Genomic DNA, 11,419 nt, shown 5'->3' with positions numbered 1-11,419 from the left:
AGAGCGAGACTCCATCTCAAAAAAAAAAAGAAAAAAGAAAAGAAAAAGAAAATAAGGGGTAGGATTAATGTTCATGTAGTCTTTAAATGACTTTAATATCTTCTCCTGTAAATGGGATAATTAGGAAGTAGGAAATGGTTGGCTTCTAAACATTTTTCAGCTCTAACAGCAATATAAAAATATTAACTATGGTAGTTTATATTCATACTCACCAAGTAGGATATATATATATAGATAGATAGATAGATAGATAATAAAATCTTTTGGCTGGGTAAATAAGAATCATTCTGTACTGTCTGCTTAGATGGAAAGGCTGGAGGATAAGCTGGCTGGGAGATCTGTTCATGTTAGATGAGGCTCCCAGCGAGGGTATGGGTGCATCGGCCAAGCCTGGGTTGGGACGTGTTTTCCCAGATCACCATTATAGGATGACACAAGGTAGCTGGAGGCCGCCTTGTATGTGCTGCTCCAACAAGGCTCCCTCTGTTAATAAAGGAGATTTTCGTTTGGTTCCAAGGCTACTCTTAATTGTGATATTAGCACGTAAGTGGATCTACAGTTAATTTTTGACCAGGCACTAGATTTTTAGCTTTATTTTGGGGTTTATTTCTTTAAAAATACTGCATTTCAGCAGTATTGCCCTATCTTACAGATGATTCCCTACCCTTGAGATATTCCTTCTGTCTCGTATCATTTGGAGTCTAATTTTGGGGAGGAGCATATTCATTAGATATTGCTCAATTCATCTTTTTCTTCACCCCTGAGCCTCCCTGCTTTGTTTAGTTTGAGGAAAGCAAGACACTTTTCTTAGAAAAAGGAATCTTAAGGTTAGTAAAATGCATTTCTGAGAACAAGAGATTCTGAAAGTGCTGTTGTTCAGGTCCCTGAATCAAAAATTTTTATTCCTGGTTCTTCTAAGATGCTTTTTCCATTCCTTCTCTGGTAAATTGGTTGCATTGTCCAAGTTTTCCATAGGAAAAATGGTGTTCTGCTATGTTTGGGACAAGATACTGTTCTGCATGTTCTATTTCCTTTCATCCTAGAACAGAAAAACTTTTATTATTATTATTGCTACTATGAAACACGAACACACTTTCAAAGCATCCCCACTGAATCAAGATGTGGTGTCCGCCTCCCTTCACTTGATTTGTAATGGTGAGGTTAACAGTGGTGTCATGATTTGCTTAGCCCTTTGACATAGTGTCAGCAACATAGTTCTAAACAGATTTCTGGGATCTTCTGACCCTCGGCTGAAGTCACTTGAAAACATTCATTCTAAAAAATTCAGGTGGATTAAGTGCCAAGCCTTAGCCAAATCCTCAGTCAAGCTTAAATGTCTTAAGAGAACTGATTTCTTGAAGCCAGGTGGCTTGCACATCTGCAAGTCTGATTCATGGACACCACTTGCCATCAAGAACACGCTGGCATCATTCCTCATCAGAGCAGCCTGTGATCCCCACACATGCCCCTCCCCACTCATCACAAGGAACGAGGTCTAGGTGAAAGATTCAGACAGCAGCACCGGATCCTCTGTTGGCATCAAAAGTCCATTGCTGTCCACCATGACATAAGTCAGATCCTCTGGGAGCAAGGGGGTCGAGGGGCGAAAGTACTCTTGAAACACCACTACCAGAGTCGGAGGCTAAGGATCAATTGCTTTTGCCATGTTATCCACACCTTCTCAAATACAAATGGTCATGAACTAGCTCATCTTCTGCTATACAGCACCCCATCCAAGTCCAACAGATCTTTTTTTTTTTTTTTTTTTTTTTTAATGGAGGGTTCTTTCATTGGCATTCCTTTCCATCCTTCCCCAAGAGGAATCAAGTTAGGGAGCAGATATGCAGCGTGTGTGTACACCCAGCATGTGTTTTCTTGTTCCCACCCTACATTGTTTGTTGAAATAAATATGGAAATAAGGCTGAGCAAGACAGCCAAGCCAGCCAAACTGAAATAAATTCATCACTCATGGGCTCTCAAGGGATGGAAACCGTGCATTTTTTTTCTAAATGATTATTTCTGAAGCACTGAAGGAATGGCTGTATCACTAATGAGGCCTGTACGCCATGACTGCTGATTATAAATGACCTGCAGAGAGACGAAGAGATAGTGCATATGAAGGGGAGATGGTGGCATCGAGGTGAGGGGAAGCAGCTGCTGTGGAGGTTGCAGCTGCTGGTGGCCAGCAGTGGGGATTACTATCCAAAAGCAACTCTCCCTGCTCTTCTGACCCAGCAGTAAACCCTCAGAAGAGCATATAATTATTCTGTGTGAATTCAAGTGAGTGGAAAGGAGTCAAAAGCCCCCTAAAGATAGAAAAACATCTTCTGTATAAGTCTGTATATCACCGTGACCATCTCTCTTTTCCTGTGCAAGGAAATTTTTGGCAGCATCCCAGGATCTGGAAAAGACCTGGGTGGATACTGCAATGACATAAAAACCACACTAAGACACTACATGGTCCCCTGGCTTCTGGTCCCTGGGATCCTCCCTTCATAGCTATGTATTGGGCATACAGAAAAAGAAGGTGCAGATATAAGCGCAGTTCATAAGTGGGATGAGAGCTGTCCACAGAGCAGTTGGTAAATTCCAGGCCAGGTGGACAACACTGGACTTGCAAAGTAAGTATCCTAATGCTTGGACTGATCAAGCCATGACTAATCTTAACAAAACTACAAAACTTCTCAGAGCTTTGTGATTAGGTGGTACTCTTATTGCATATGATGGGCTTTAGGGAAATGCCAAATACCTCCTGGCATGCCCCAGCAAGAATCACCCAGACAGAAGCCCCCATGCAGTGTGAGCAGCGGCTGGATGAAAAGGCCTGGCAAGGGGGATTCTCAACAAATGAAGGGATCCAGTTCCCAAGGGCAAGGGCAGGATAATGCAGTAGTTGCTTTTCAAAATGAGTGTATCATTTAACTTGAGAAAATGCACGAATTATCCTTACGTCCTTATGAACAGGTGGAGGTGGGGAGGAGCTTTTGCAGCCCGTTGAACTAAGAAGCTGTGACAGGGCGTGAGATATGTCAGCAATGCTGGTGGTGCCAGAGGTTTCTGAAGGTAAGGAAGATACTGCTCTCTCTGCCATGGCGGCCAGCAAGCCTCACACAACATCATGAAAGGTATCCAGAAACTTCTCGATTGTTGCGTGCATTGTCCTGCACATAGTTTCATGGACATAGAGTCACACGTGGCAAGAGTGAAGGCCTGGGCTCTGGCTCTTAATGCAACAAGCGCTCTGGCCGTTCTCGGTTATCAGCAACTCGTGTGGTCACAGTGACTGCAAAATGAGCCAAGGCCTCTGGGCTATCACCCTCCACATCCTAAATGACTAAAGGGATAACAACATAGAACCAAAAGATACGTGGCTTCCAACATTATAAGGGAAGTGTGGTCACCAAATTTATCAAGGCAATACTCATCCGTAGGGAGGCAAAGGGAGAAAGACATAAAGGACTAATTATAAAGGTTTACTTAGCTTACTTCCACGTTTTAGCCTTGGGGCTGTGCAAGAAAAACACATGCATTTAACTCCCTCTCTGCAGACCTTTTGGGCAACAAAGAGCCACACATCAGCAAAAAGAAAAGCAACAAACAGCAGGCCCCAGCATTCTCATTCTTCATCACTGGGGTGAATGCCATGCCCAGCTCTTTCTCTCTCATCTTCTTCATGTAGGGTCAAGGAACAAACAGGGGTTCTCAAATAATCAAACAAAGAAAAGTATTAAAAATCACCCATTTCAAGATGCAAGCGCCTTGCCTTGTTGCTTCCAACAGGGGAGCAGAGAGAATCCCACCAGATGCTGCTTCACTATCTGCGCTGACGCTTTCTAATGAATCTGACCCCTGGCTGCAGCTCTAAAAGGGTGCAGCAGTGTGTCAATGTAAACAGCTAAACCTAGTGTCATGTCAAGTGGTAACAAGGCCACTGCTGGTTTTTTTACAAGCGCTGTGCACTTAGCAGATAAAAATGAGCATCCTATCGCTGGCCCCCAGAAGTCACACTTATCAACAGTGAGAAGAAACAATGCTTTGTTTGATAGGTGTTGCTTGGTGCCAGTGACAGGAGGTTACATTTCTTACAGGCTGCCCATTAGCATAATGAAAAGGCAAGTAACAGCTGCATTAACAAAATCTTTTTGCATGTGTCCACGGTGAGCTGTGCAGAGCTTCCTGATGTTCCCTCTAATAAAGAGAACTAATTACCCTCCACAGTGCCACCTGGGCTAGAGACAACCAATGTCAGGAAAGGGCTTTGACAAACACATTTATTTGTCCAGGACCAAGTCCAGGGCCAGCAACCCCCATTCTTCCTGGTATCAGAGTGGAGCCAGATGCACACAAGATCAATAAAAGGTCCAGAGTTCACTGCAGGCTGGGGGCAGTACCTGCAGACGAGGCATCCCCTGGGAAGACTAGGGCTTCCAGCCTCTGCAGGGGTGATGCTTTCAGAGCCCATATGGAGTACAGATCAACCTGGGCACCGTGACCTGACATTGGGTTGAAGTTCCCATCTGAAACAAGCTGAGAGGTATGAGGATGCCAAACAAGGAGTTTAAAAGGAAGGGAAGGTTGTTTTGTTCATGCGAACATACCTGCTTTTTAATAAAATAATTTTAAGCAGGTAACTATTTGTCGACATTATTATCCCCTGATTTTACAGACAAGGAAACTAATTATGGAATGGGTAAGTGACTGTATCACATATCTAAAAACGGGAAGAGAAAAGAACTCACGTTTACTGCATTCAATGAGCATCTACTCATTACCTAGTTTAATTCTTTCCACAATCCTAGAAAGGAGGCGTTTTTATTTTTCATTTGTTTTGAGACAGGATCTTGCTCTGCCACCCAGGCTGGAGTGCAGTGGTGCAATCTTGGCTCACTGCAACATCCGCCTCCTGGTTCAAGTGATTCTCATGCCTCAGTCTCCCAAGTAGCTGGGATTGTAGGTGTGCGCCACCACGCCTGGCTAATTTTTGTGTTTTTAGTAGAGATTAGGTTTCACCATGTTGGTCAGGCTCGAACTCCTGACCTCAAGTTATCCACCTGCCTTTTTTTTTTTGAGACGGAGTCTCACTCTGTCTCCAGGCTGGAGTGCAGTGGCGCCATCTTGGCTCACTGTAACCTCCGCCTCCTGGTTCAAGTGATTCTGTTGCCTTAGCCTCCCGAGTGCTGGAATTACAGGTGTGTGCCACCACACCTGGCTAATTTTTGTATTTCTAGTACAGACGGGGGTTTCACCATGATGGCCAGGCTGGTCTTGAACCCCTGACTTCAGGTGATCCACCTATCACAGCCGCTCAAAGTGCTGGGATTACAGGCCCAAGTCACCGCGCCCAGTCCAGATCAGCTCCTTTTGTTAGCTGCAGATGCTTTCTCCAACTTCTTTTCCCTCTAAAGAGAAGGTAAGACTAAACTGATAACTTATGGCATCTGTTCCTCCCGAAAGCTCTACATGTACCCACCTGATAATGGGGCTTTGGCAATTACCTTATTTCTTCCAACCCAAGTCCTCAATCTACTGTGGAGCTCAGCATGCAAAGAAAGATGATGCCATCTATCTTTTGCCCAAAGGTGAGTACATACTAAGACGTGTCTACTCTCGAGTCCATGTGCTCAAATTTAAAAAAGACACCAGGCAATAACTTGATATATCACAATTTTAGATGTACTACCCAGTCCCAGTACACGGAATTAGAATATTTCCAAAACTCCGAACTCAAATCCCAACTTATACTACTGACAGATCTTAATTACTTACATTTAAGGAAAGGCAAAAGTAAAACCCAAAATCTGGTGCGTTAACATTCATAATAAGTTAATCTAGCCCATATTTTCCCAGTTCACCAAATGTTTTGCCAGAAAATTTATAGGATTACTTATTCATAGATGTAGGTAATTATATACAATTGAGGTTTCTCTAGAAATGACTCCTATGGTATCTTAATTCGGACTCCTAATGAAATTGCTACTATCTCCAGTTTATTTATTTTTATGTTTTTTTTTTTTTTTTTTTTTTTTTTTTGAGATAGAGTCTTGCTCTGTTGCCCAGGATGGAGTGCAGGGGTGCAATCTCAGCTCACTGCAACCTCTGCCTCCTGGGTTCAAGCTATTCTCCTGCCTCAGCCTCCTGAGTAGCTGGGACTACAGGCGTGCACCACCATGCCTGGTTAATTTTTGTATTTTTAGTAGAGACGGGGTTTCGCCATGTTGGCCAGGATGGTCTCGATCTCCTGACCTTGTGATCCACCTGCCTCGGCCTCCCAAAGTGCTGGGATTTCAGGCGTGAGCCACCGCGCTCAGCTACTATCTCCAGTTTAATAACCAAATTATTATTGTCCTATTTGGTCTGATCGTGTCCTAGTCTGGACTCCAGCTTCTGTTTCAAAAAATGAGCATTTCCTCACTTCCTGAGACCTTACTGTTTGGGTCTGATGAAGCAACTTCCCATGGACGGCATTGTGGCCATTGAGAGAAACCCCACCCACCGAAGGAGAAAGCTTTGCCCACAGGGCCCCTGGGAGGTGCCATTTTCATCTTCCATTGCACTGCGCTGACATTTTAAAATTATAATGACTCCATATCCCAAATGAGTCCTAAGAACATTCTGAATCAGCTAATTAATAAATCAATTGCTCTTCAGGATGGCATTTATCAAATTCACAACTAATATGTGAGGTGCGGGTAGAGTGGAAGTCTGCAGCTGCGACACCTCTGGCTGTGGTAGGACCCAGCTTGTTCCAAAGCCTCTGCTGTGCTCTGGCTGTAAGCAAAACACCTTCAAGTTTCTATGCATACTCTTTGAGTCCATTGGGATACAAATTTTATCATCAGATACAACATCTTATGCAATAATGGGTAGTTGCCTAAAGAATGAAGAACAGGAGCATCGCTACTAATCAGACACTCAGTGTCCCATATGGTGATGGTAATTGAAACATCCTTCTGGTCACACTGTTGAACTAAGATTAAAATCAATTAGATGCCACTGTTTAGATGTTGGTGGCACTCTGGTGTCTTTTTCTTGTTCATCAGGCACAGAGATGAAGTGGGAGTTAACAATACCAAGCAAGGCATCCTACTTCACCAAGAGTGGACCACTGGTGAACTCTCAGTCCCTTAAAACCTGATGTTTTCTACAGGCTTCAGAATCACTGCCAGCATCCTGAAAATCAGTTGTGACAATTAGCCTGTCAGAGCAGTGTGTACTGCTCTTAATCATCTACTTAGTGTCTCTTTCTTGGTCATAGACTGTACCCTCCTTACCACTGCAGCCACACGGCTCCTCTTCACATGCTGTTATTGACAGTGTGGGTGGGATAGAGGGATGGTGGGCAGCTGCCCAAATTTTCTGTTCATCAGTAGTGGGATGACATAAAATGAGACCACAAGACAAGACTGCAGAGAGCTTGGGCACAGGTTGAGTAAGAGGCAGAAAGCCACTGTCCGGATGCCAGAGGGCTGAACAAAAGCCTGCCATTGGTTTAGTCCTATTCTGGCTCACACTATTCACCTTTCTTTCCTTTTGATATCATCAATATGGTTTTTCTCCTGGAGGGGACTCTCTGACTCTCTCTCTCTCTCTCTCTCTGCCCCAACACAGCATCCCTTTTGATGAGATAATGGGTGTTGACTTGCAGTCAAATACTTATTAAAGCCTGATGGCTCCACAAATTACTTAGACAGAATCTAATCCTGAAGGTAGGTATCATTGATGGGGTATGTGTGTGGGGAATCTGCCCTACAGAGAGGTCACACCGAAGAAGTAAGAAGATGGGAGAGAAGAAGTGAGGGTGGTGACAGAGAGGGGGAAGGAACTAGACATGTGGCTGCATTAGACAGAGTACACAGAAGGGAGGCCTGACGTGGACATGGGAAAAGGTGTATCCATTAAGAATGAAAATAGAAGAGGGCTTTTTTATTTCAAGTTCTGGGTGTCTGAATCGGGTCAAATTGGCAGAGACACATAGGTAGAAACTGAAGTTAGAAAAATTAAATAAGTGCAAGGCTATCATATTTTGCTATATAAGTTCATTTCTAAACATACAGACATCAGAGAGTTTTGATAAATGCTCATATTCTTTTCATGATTGTCCTAAGATCTCACACAGTAAATGACATCAGGTCTTAGAGTGGATTGAGACCAAGACAAAACAGGAAGCTACTTTGAATAAAATTTTACTCATCTCAGTATTTTTCGATGTTTCCTTTATCTGAACTTCATATGATGTCATCTCTTATTTTCTCTTTTGTAGTCTCCTTTATAAATCTATGGTGAATGGTATATAATAGTTTCATTGGTACCACCATCCCCTTATACCTGATATTATGATAATTCTGAAATACAAACTGAATAAATACATAGGTAGGTCATTTTCAAAATGATTTTTATTTGCTCAACAGATTGAATCTGTGCAGTAGTAAAATTACAGTTCGTTAAGTAAATCTTGAGTCAGAGTAAGGTTTAGCAGGGTAATGTTGATCTTTAACCCCTTCATCTAGAATATGTTTTTAGGAGTGGGAGGAAATCCCAACATCTATATAAACAGAGAACTCAGAGTTTGAAATGCTCCAAGCAGACATTCTTATAGTTATTTGTGACAGCTTGACGGTGACAAAAATTTCAGGAGCTGAAATGCTTTCTCCTCGGCTTATGAACGGCTTTTTATGCAAGCCTTGATAGATCATTTTGTGCCTTCATTTTCCTACCTACAGATTGCCAGAAGCCTTGGTGACTGAACTATGGCTTATAAGAAACTAGCACCGTACTTTATTTTTATTTTACTAGCCAGACTCTATCACCAAACTACACATTTTTGTCTGTAAGGGGAAGAGTTTAAGAAAGAAATGACCCACTAATAATAGGTTAAATATTATTTTATATATAAAGATGTATTTTATTTTATTTTTTGAGACAGGGTCTCACTCTGTCACCCAGGCTGGAGTGTAGTGGCACAATCATAGCTTACTGCAGCCTCAACCTCCCTGGACTCAGGTGATCCTCCCACCTCAGCCTCCCAAGTAGCTGGGAGTATAGGTGTGCACCACCACACCAGGCTAATTTTTGTATTTTTTGTAGAGATGGGGTTCCGCCATATTGCCCAGGTTGGTCTCAAACTCCTGGGCTCAAGCAGTCCACCCACCCTGGCCTCCCGAAGTACAGGGATTACAGACGTGAGCCAACGTGCCCAGACTAAATATGTATTTTAAAATAGCCATTAGTTTATATGACTTTTGGTAGCAGACAGAACTTTTCTTTACAAGCACAGTCTTCAAAATATAGCTCCATTAAAACATTTTTGCTTCTGGCCTTCTCCAGTATACTTTAAATACCTATTGCATGGCTTTATTAGGATATACTTTAATTTAGAAAATCAAGGTGATTCATTTTAATCTTTTGGAGGAAAATTGTGTGTTTTTCCCTGTGAGGCCGTGTCACAATTCTTTGATAGCACAAAGGTGGGGAAAACCCCAAAAGTGTAATGAGACTGGATGGATCTGCTTCTTCCCACATCATTCAGTAAGATTTTCACAGTTCACACTTAGGATTTTTCTGAATCTATGAGAAGACAGGCCAGAGACAGGGTAATGGGACTCAGCTCTGACTGATTTGCAAATGGTACAAATTTCACTACTTGGCAAATCTCCCTCCCTCCATTCTTTCCTCCTTTCCTTTCTTCTTCCTTTCTCAGCTTTCTTCCCTCTCCCTCTTTCCTCCATTATTCACATTGTGTATATATATATTGTGTAAAAAACAAAACAAAACAAACAAACAAAAATATATATATGGTTCTTTTATTCTGGGTTAGCCTAGACCCCTCTTCATCCAGAATAGTGTGGGAAGTTGGGTGCAGAGGGCAGCATGGAGAATATAAGATCACTCAGATTCAATCCGTTGAGCAAATCATAAAAATATTGTTCAAGGAGTCCTGCAAGAGTCACACGGAATCCCACAGTGCTTGTTTTACACATGCTTCCATGCATACCTGAAACTGTGTCTCTCCCTCAAACACTTGGGACAGCTCAGTTCATGGGGAGGTATCAGATAAACTGGAACACTGTTTTCTGGGCTTCTGTACAAAGCCTTTTAAATATGATTTAGAGAACTGGGAACTGATTAAGAAACAAAGTGCCACTGCTAGCACTAGGAAGTTGATTGCCCTGGTGAACAGGATCAATTAAGTACAAGAGGTAAAATCTTCAAAAATACTTTCTAGCTGTGCCCTATTGCTGATCACCAAACTCATGGTAATGGAAGAAAACATGCTTCACCTGATTATTGTGATAACTGAACACACTGCTGCTTCTATTGTTGTGAAAGGCTTGCTTGAAAAGGAAAGTTAATCTGGAGGGACGGATGACTGAGTGGCAAGCCTAGGTCACAAAGCACAGCTCTCTTCACCAGAAATCTACATGGGACTCAGGAAGAAACAGAATTCAGGATATTTTGTGTGTTTATTTGTTTATTTGGTAGTATGTTTGATCTGGGCAGGAGACTATTTTAGGGATCTCCAATCTCATCCATTTGATCTATTTTTCTTTTAAGCATGTGTGCTTAGTAAATTACATATTGTAAGCGACCCTGGGGTGTGCAATCTTATCTCTTTTAATACACTTTTCCATTCTGACAAGGAGCTTCAGTGGCTTGGAATAATCCTCTTCAATTGACAAAAGAAGCCCCCAATTTCTAAGTTTTTAAACCATTAGTGGCTGATCAGTTGCAACAAATATGCTGCCACTGCTGCTGCTGCACCTAATGATTGAATTTTAAATATTCATGATGGATGGATGTCTGTGTGTGTGCACAGAAATGACAGCATCGACGGCTGCTTCTCACCAGGGCACCGTTAAAGCTGAGGCAGAAGCTGCATATGTCAGATATTTTCTGGTTAAATATTCCAGTCATTAAAAAAATTATTCTCATATAGATCCCGAAGCATTAATGCGTGAGATATATCCATCTATAAACACAACAATGTTGAAATGAGCAGAGTCCTTTCCTCAAAAATAGCCCTTTAATGATTGAACAAAAAACAACATTGAACATACCAGCAATTCTGACAGTGGCTATTTTTGGGCATTGTGATTTTTGGTGATTTTAATTTTCTTATTTTTGTCTATCTGTACACATCATTTTTCTAAGAAGACAAAAGTTCATGAAAAATCCCAAGCTAAGCAAATAATATCATAATAAATGTTGACCACTAAAAACTTTTGTGAGGAGATAGGCGGGCTACTTTACATCTTATATTAAAATAGTTAACATCAAAGAAGAGAATAGAGGTAAAGCTCAGTAAGTTTTGTCTAAGTTTTAGTTATGAAATATGTGGGAAGTAAGATTGTTTTTCCTCTAAGACTAGAGAAAAGGCAAGTCAATTTCTAGAGGAGATTCAATGCACAGGATATAGTGTATA

At 41.9% G+C, this 11,419-nt stretch overlaps 1 protein-coding gene and 1 long non-coding RNA gene across 2 annotated transcripts in view; one reads left to right on the top strand and one right to left on the bottom strand.

Annotated features, from left to right (window-relative positions):
* LOC108530656 (uncharacterized) overlaps positions 1–5,611 on the top strand; it is a 21,032-nt gene extending 15,421 nt beyond the window's left edge. The window contains exons 3-4 of the long non-coding RNA XR_001885921.1: positions 2,965–3,063; positions 5,455–5,611. This is a non-coding gene — a long non-coding RNA (uncharacterized LOC108530656). The remainder of the gene's footprint in view (positions 1–2,964; positions 3,064–5,454) is intronic.
* Positions 1–11,419, bottom strand: part of MAML3 (mastermind like transcriptional coactivator 3) — a 438,906-nt gene that overhangs the window by 121,870 nt on the left and 305,617 nt on the right. The window lies entirely within an intron of this gene.

This window comes from Rhinopithecus bieti, unplaced genomic scaffold (genome assembly GCF_001698545.2).
Source record: "Rhinopithecus bieti isolate Rb0 unplaced genomic scaffold, ASM169854v2 scaffold_7985, whole genome shotgun sequence".
NCBI classification, from domain to species: domain Eukaryota; kingdom Metazoa; phylum Chordata; class Mammalia; order Primates; family Cercopithecidae; genus Rhinopithecus; species Rhinopithecus bieti.
The sequence above is the reverse complement of the archived record's forward strand: the minus strand, read 5'-3'. Positions and strand labels throughout refer to the sequence as shown.